The sequence below is a fragment of the Triticum aestivum genome, chromosome 3B, assembly GCF_018294505.1.
Source record: "Triticum aestivum cultivar Chinese Spring chromosome 3B, IWGSC CS RefSeq v2.1, whole genome shotgun sequence".
NCBI classification, from domain to species: domain Eukaryota; kingdom Viridiplantae; phylum Streptophyta; class Magnoliopsida; order Poales; family Poaceae; genus Triticum; species Triticum aestivum.
This window is the reverse complement of record NC_057801.1, coordinates 463,902,677-463,910,377: the sequence shown is the minus strand read 5'-3', so window position 1 is coordinate 463,910,377 and position 7,701 is coordinate 463,902,677.

The following is a 7,701-nucleotide window of genomic DNA, read 5'->3' as shown; positions in this document are numbered from 1 at the left end:
TGCGTGAGCTAGGGGCATCTTCAATGGTTGTAAGGTAGTTGTTGGTATACTTTGCCACATAGAATTTTTTATGATGTGTCATGCAATAAATGAGGAAATAAAGAAATGTTGTATGTACATGAATCAACACCCCTTACATAAGCTCCAATGTAGAATGAAAGAGCATCTTATTTATTATTTCACATCTTATTGGGCAAACTAGATACAACCCATTAAAGATGTTGTATGTTAAAGGTGTTGGTTGATGTCATTGCATATTTTACCAACAAGATAACTGTTGGAGATGCCCTAAGGCTGGTCGTAATGGTAGTATCATAGCTAGTACTCCCCCCGTTCCTAAATATAAGTCTTTGTAGAGATTCAACTAGGTGGACTACATACGGAGCAAAATGAATGAATCTAAACTTAAATTGCATGTATATACATCCGTATGCGGTCTATAATGGAATTTCTACAAAGACTTACATTTAGGAACGGAGGAAGTATCATGCATGCCAACTAGACAATTTTGATGAGGTGTCATAGCATTAAATGAAGAAAAAGAGGGTGTAGTATCATATCACGATACCGTATCATATTAAATGATATGCTATTTTGTGTCATGCATGACAATAAATAAAGTACTACATGATACTAATATATGATACTATGCATTACGGAGGTAGTATCATACATTAGTATCATATGCATGATACTAGTATATGATACTCTCCATTGCAACCAGCCTAAGGAGTACGTAGGCAATAAGTGTGTTGAAAGTAATGTGTTCAGACTTCGACCATGGTATGAACTTTTCACATTTCTTTTCCAATGGCTACCCGGTCGTGCTATTTTTTTTTTTGCGTGTGAATGGAGTGTAGTATCACTAAGCACCGAGTGACAGGAGTTAAATGGACTGAAAATATGGCCAGGTAGTTGGTTGGCGACTGAATTGGAGGGCATCGATTGATGGATGAGCTTTTGCACCCAAATCAGGGACCTCTACTGTTCCTTGCCTCATGTACTCCAGCCAGGTCAGTTCTTTTGGGCAATTCTCTCAGAATTAACCCTCTCCCTAGCTTCTTCCAGAATTATCACTCCAATTTTTTTTACAATTCCTAACTAATTAGATCTTAACTAGCTAGGAATTGTAAGAAAAAATGGAGTGACAATTCTGGAAGAAGCTGGAGAGGGGGTCATGCCCCTGGACTCATCAGCCCTACAATCACCAGCTAAGCAATCCTGCTAGGCGAAGTACCTGGACGACTCGACATCACCAGCTAAGCAGCCCCGTCTCTCTCTCTCTCTCTCTTCGTTCAGAGTGTCACGGGGACACAACTCCAAACAACAGCATCAAACATAATCAAACTCTGTAGTACTTACCACGCAGCACATGGCGTGGTCTCCAGCCACTACCCGTCCGTCAGTCAGCTACTCCCTGCACCGCTGCACGAGTGTCCGTTCGATCGTCGGTGTACAGCACTCGCCAAGATAACGTGGTAGACGAGCCGTCGGCTATCAGGGGACGAAAGTAGTAGGAGTACGAGACAACCGAACTAGTTGGAGCCTGGTCGAACAGGTAGTGCGGGGCTGGCCGCCGCCGGTGGATTCCGTGCCGATTTCCACCGAGCGCGCGTCCAAGTCCAAGGGCGCCGACAGCGACCCGCCCCCGGCTCTGCGTCGGCCAAGTCCCACATGCCACGCGTGCCATCTTGACCTGCGCGAGAAATGGCCGCAAAGGACACCACGCCGTGCATTTTGTAGCACTTGTGGTGGAGCACGAGTGGACAGCGTATGCCACGGCCCCCGGTGGCCCGCGAAAGTTGGGAGCCGTTTGACGCATGACGATCGGCGCGGGCGGCGGTGAGATTGGCGGAGAAAGACGAGGAGTCAAATCGCGGTTTAGGTCGGAATTCTGTTCTCTTCCGGGCCATATCCAGCGATTTGATTTCTTTTTTCGTCCCGAATCACCGATTCTCGCAGCAAGTGGTGCAGAGTTAGAGGTCGTCGTGGTCTCTCTTCTCCAGGAGCTCCACCACCAAGTGGTTAGTGAAGAGAGACGTCACACTACACAAGTCACTTATGGATTTTGACCGATTGTTAATCAACGGGTGTTGATCAGCAAGTCCCGTATGGCAACCGGCTTAGCTGCGCGGCCATGGATTACTAACCTACTACACCAGTAGCATTTTTGCTGTTGATGGACAGAAGATTGCGCGGAGGACCGGGAACCTGAAAGCGCTCGGGCAGGAACGGGAAGTGGGACGTGGTCGCTGCCGGCGACGGGGACGTGACGCTGCGACCCACCCAGCCCAGCCGTCGGGTTATTGGCCATCATTCGCCGACCGGACTCGTATTAATCACCTGCCTGCCCGCGGAGGCAGATGCACGTCGGCCTCGGCCGTCTCCGTCCATCCGAGGCAGCACGGATCCTAGGAACGGCGGACAACTGTACTGTACTGCAAGGAAGCGATCACCCATGCTCCAATACGCTGCGACGCTACCCTTTCGCCGGCGAATGGTGGTCGAGGCCTGCCCGACATGCCTGGACTTCTTTGTTTCGGGCAAGCCCAATTACAAACAAAAGAGAAGGTCGGTCTCGTACTCAAACCAAATCAGAAGGGCGGTACTCACTCGGATGGAAGAATCCCAGGTCGGTCTCATACCCGAACAAAGGCTAGACCGAAGGTCCCGTCCCACGGGTTAGGTGCTTAGCTGAAGGTGGAAGGCGAAGCCAAGGCAAGAGCAGGCCATCAGTATAACTGTTCCTGAAGTGCCACACAACCCACATTACAGTGATCATAATAGCCGCCACCTCCTTTTTAAATAAGCGTTGATCTAACAGATCACGGGACCATGACAGTGGATGTAACTGCGGTATATCAATACCAAAGAACCGTTCTGCTTCTTCCCAAAAACATTTTGCGTGGTCACATTCCATGAGCAAGTGAAACAGCGTCTCGTTGTCATGTCCACACATCGGGCAGTTCGGTAGTTGCTTGATATGCCTCCTCTTAAGCTCACCAAAAGACGGCAAGAAGTCCTTTAGCACGCGCCACCAAAACACTCGGATCTTTGGAAGCACATTGATCTTCCATAATGCCTTCCACATGGTCGATTCACCCGATGATGAACCAACTATCTCCGTCCCCTGTAGCTTAGATTGCATCTCATGTTTGTATGCCGACCGGACCGTGAAGACACTAGACTTTTCCCGTGACCATGCCCACACATCCGCGCCTGCCACACGCGGTCTTGCCATGGCAAGAATAGCTGCCGCATCTGGGGCATAGAAAATACTCTGAACGAGCTCCTTGTCCCACTGATTTGACAACGGATCAATCAAGTCCGACACTAGCTGGACTGAATTTTGCTTGAGGGCTCCCAGCGGTTCCATCTCTCCATTTATCATGCCACACTTCGGTGGTTTCTCCATTTCCAATTCGCCGAATGAGTCCCTTCTGCAACATATCTCTCCCTATGATTATTGCTTTCCATGTCTTTGAAGCACTCGCGGGGCAGCCCGCCGTTAGGAAGTTCTCATTAGGGAAATAACGTGCTTTAAGCACTCGTGCACACAAGCTATTTGGATTCTCAAGAAGCCTCCATGCTTGCTTTGCCAACAACGCATCATTGAAAGTTTCCAAGTCTCAGAATCCCATTCCTCCTTGTGACTTTGCAATGCACATCTTGTCCCAAGATTGCCAATGCATTCCTTTTCTGTCTAGTGATCCAGCCCACCAATATTTGGACATATTTGTCGTAACTTTCTTGCACAAGGCTTTCGTGAGTTTGAAATAACTCATAGAGTAGGCCGGTAAAGCTTGGACCACTGGCTTCAAACGAACTTCTCTAGCTGCACATGACATTTTCCTCTCGCACCACCCTTGTACTCTTGCCCTTGATCTTTCATTAATATGTATAAAACTTTGTTCTGTAATTCTTCCTGCAGCTGTTGGGAGTCCAAGGTATTTTTCTGACATCGCTTCCCTTTTGATTTGTAGGATTGCCTTGACTCCCCTCTTTACTGACGAGCCACTATTAGGGCTAAAAAACACGGAACTTTTCTGCTTGTTTGCACTTTGTCCAGAGCCAATGCTATACTGATGCGAAATTTCATTTAGCCTAGTGGCGCTTCTAGAGTCAGCTTTCATGAAAATTAAACAGTCATATGCAAATAAGAGGTGGGAAATCCACGGGGCATTATTGCTAACTCTGATTCCCCTATGGCCCTATCTATCCATCGTCCATCATAATTTTGCAGCAAACATGAGAGGCCCTCACCGCATAGCAGAAATAGATATGATGAGATCGGGTCCCCCTGACGGAAACCTCTCGATGGTGAGAACACCGACAACAATTCTCCATTGATTTTCACCTGGAAACTCACTGTCGTCACGCACGACATAACCAGGGTTATCCATCGCTCATGAAACCCAAGTTGGTGCATTATCCCTTCCAGATACTCCCACTCAATGCGATCATAAGCCTTGATCATATCGATCTTGACCACACAACCAACCTTGTTTTCCTCTCTTTCTTCGCATTGAGTGTATGCACTCATACGCCACTAGGACGTTGTCAGTGATCAACCGTCCCGGGACAAAAGCACTCTGCTCCTCTGCAATAATCTCATCAAGAATCTCCCTCAAGCGATTAGCAATCACTTTAGAGCAGATTTTGTATGTAACATTGCATAATGAGATCGGCCTATATTGTGTAATATTTTGCATTTTTTTTTACCTTTGGTATAAGCACAATCACCGTGCTGTTTACCGTGGCGGGCATGTGTCCTCCGTTCAAGAACCCTAGGACCGCCGCTGTAACATCCGACCCTATCAACTCCCAGTGGTGCTGGTAGAACCCTGCATGGAAACCATCACATCTGGGCGCCTTCGTCGGCCCCATGGCAAAGAGCGCAACCTTCACTTCTTCTTCTCTGAACGGTCTCGTGAGCCGTTCATTCATTGGATCTGTTATTTTATGTGGCACATGGTGAAGCACTGCCTCCACACCTGTATACTCTTGCGCCGTGTACAACCCAGTATAAAACTGCTGCACCTCGGCATGAATCTATTCCTTTGTCTCGCAGATACCTCCATCCACAGTTTGGAGGCTCCGAATCTGATTAATGCTCTTGCGTGCTGCCGCACGAGCTTGAAAAAATCCCATATTGCGATCGCCTGCTTTCAACCAGTCCGCCCTAGACCTCTGCCGCGCCATGATTTCCTCCTTATGAAGGAGCTCCGAGAGCTGACGCTCTAGGTCTTTTTCCTTCTTTGTCGGTCCCCAAAACAGAGAGTTAGACCTCTCGTTCTCATACTCCTTACGTACTTTCTTGATTTTCCTCTTCACATCTCCGAACTTTTTCGACTTCTAGTCCGTAAGCTGCACTTGCATGTCCAACAGGGCCTGTTCTATGCCCTGTAGACCTTGCGTACCAATCCCCTTGCGCCACCCATGTAGGACAGCTGCATCATATGATTCTTCCTGCTGCCACGCCTCCTCATACATGAATCTGCGCTGGTACCTTTCATCTGGCAATGTTACCCCCTTCATCTTCACCACTGGCATGTAGTGATCTGATTTTGGCGTTGGACAGTGTCTCACAAAAGAAGATGGGAACATTGACATCATTGCCGGATTCACCAAGATTCTATCAAGCCGCACTTTCACGTTTGCATTGCCATATTGCATGTTATCCCACGTGAAGGGCACACCCTGGTAGCCCAAATCGTGTAGTTCACAATCATCCACAAATTGCCGAAAACCCTCCATCTGCCACTCCGGGCGGTCATGGGCACCAAAGTACTCCGAACTATCAAGAATTTCATTAAATTCACCTCCACATAGCCACGGGGCATCACTTTGAGCCTTCAACCATCTCAACAAATTCCAACTTTCTGCACGTTCACGTCGTCTAGCTTTCGCATAGAAACCCGTAAACCGCCACTTTTTATTGTCACCAATATTCTTAACCAACACATCAATATGATGGTTTGAAAAATTATTAGGAGTTACATCAACCTCTTCTGACCAAAACAAAGCTAGTCCACCACTGAGGCCATTGCTACTAACTGGATAGCAACCCTCAAAACCAAGTCGGGCAGTGAGATCACTAACCCTTCTTCCCTCAATCTTCGTCTTCGTAACAAAGACTAGGGCGGGAACTTCTCTCTTCACTAGATCCTGAAGTTCACGAACCGTCTCCGGGTTCCCAAGCCCGAGACAGTTCCAAGATATACAATTCATTGCTCCCCGCGGGGCTGGTGACCAGCCTCCGCGAGGTTCCTTGCCTCTTCTTCCTCTGCCTTCTTTTTCTTCGAGTCTCTGCTATCTTCTCGTGACCCAGACGACTCAGTCTCCTCGTTCTGCCTCTTCCTCATGACCGTTTCACTATCTTGCAGTAACATTGGCTCGCTACCTTGGCCCCTCCCCTGTGAGGTGTTCATGTAAACCCTTCGATAGACATGATTTGTCCCTCGGCCTGTCCTACCTCCTCTGCCATTCGCACCCCTCCCCCTTGCATTAAATTGGTAGACAGTGTTCTTAACCCTGCCAGGAGGTGGTTTCTCAGGCGAGTTTACTTCCAAACCCGGCTCCACATCTTCATCTCTTTCTTCTGTCTCGTGCTGTCTCCCCATGTCCCGGGCGGTCTCCTGCTTGTAAGTTGGTGTTCTCCCCCAACTCTTGTTTTTGCTGGCTAAGCATCTTAGAGCCTCCCGATACGGCGGTATCCCATGCTCATCTCTCCCAGCAGGTGTAGGGCACATTAGTTCAGCGTGTCCCAGCATCCCACATGAGAAGCAAAAGTAGGGTAGATTTTCATATTGGATGTCAAAGAATTCAGACTCTTTTGTTTTTGCTTTCTCCAATTGCACCCAATGCATCAAAGATTCATATACTTTGATCCAAGCCCTAAATCTCAAGCAGTCACCATATGCAAACCCCTTCTCATCCACATCCAGCACTACCACATCACCCACCATGCCTGCAATCCGCTTCGGCCATGGCGGACATAATAGGTTAAAAGGGAGGTTTATCACTCTTGCCCAGATTTTGATCTTATCGAACTTGAGCTCTAATGGGCGCGATCTGATGTTAAACCTCTCCAAAACCACATAGTGCTTCCCCACCATCCATGGACCTCCCTCGAAGATCCGATCGCAGTCCCACTTGACGGTGAAACTGGCAAGAAAAACATTCTCTCCCTTTGGTCGGAAGCTCAGCCCCCTAGGGTTGCCCCACGCTGGTCGCAGGGCCTCCTCAATGGTGTTCACATGAAAAGCCTTTCGATACAAAACCTTCCCGGTGAGTGCATATGGTTCTTCAACGGTTGCTTCCTCCTCCTCATCGATGATAAGCTTCGTCTTTTCCTTCTCCGCTAGGTCCAATCTATCCATCATCTGCTCCACCGTCTTAGCCTCCTTCGTCTTACCTCTCCTTCCTCCCGTGGTGCTTGTCTCCGCCATCAAATCGCCCTCCCTCGATACCCTTACTCGCAGCGCCGCCAAGGGTGGGAAAGGACGCCAGGTCCCTCCTTGATCACCCCGAGCAGCTGGCTGCCGAGATCCGACGATCGAAGAATAGATGAGCCGGCGATCGTCAAACCTAGTCTTGCGCACCCGAGATCGCCTCATGCGCCGCCCTGCCACTCGAAACCCTAGAAAACGTTTCGGGGCTCTCCTTGTAGTTCAAAAAATGGGGGAGAATTTCACTTCC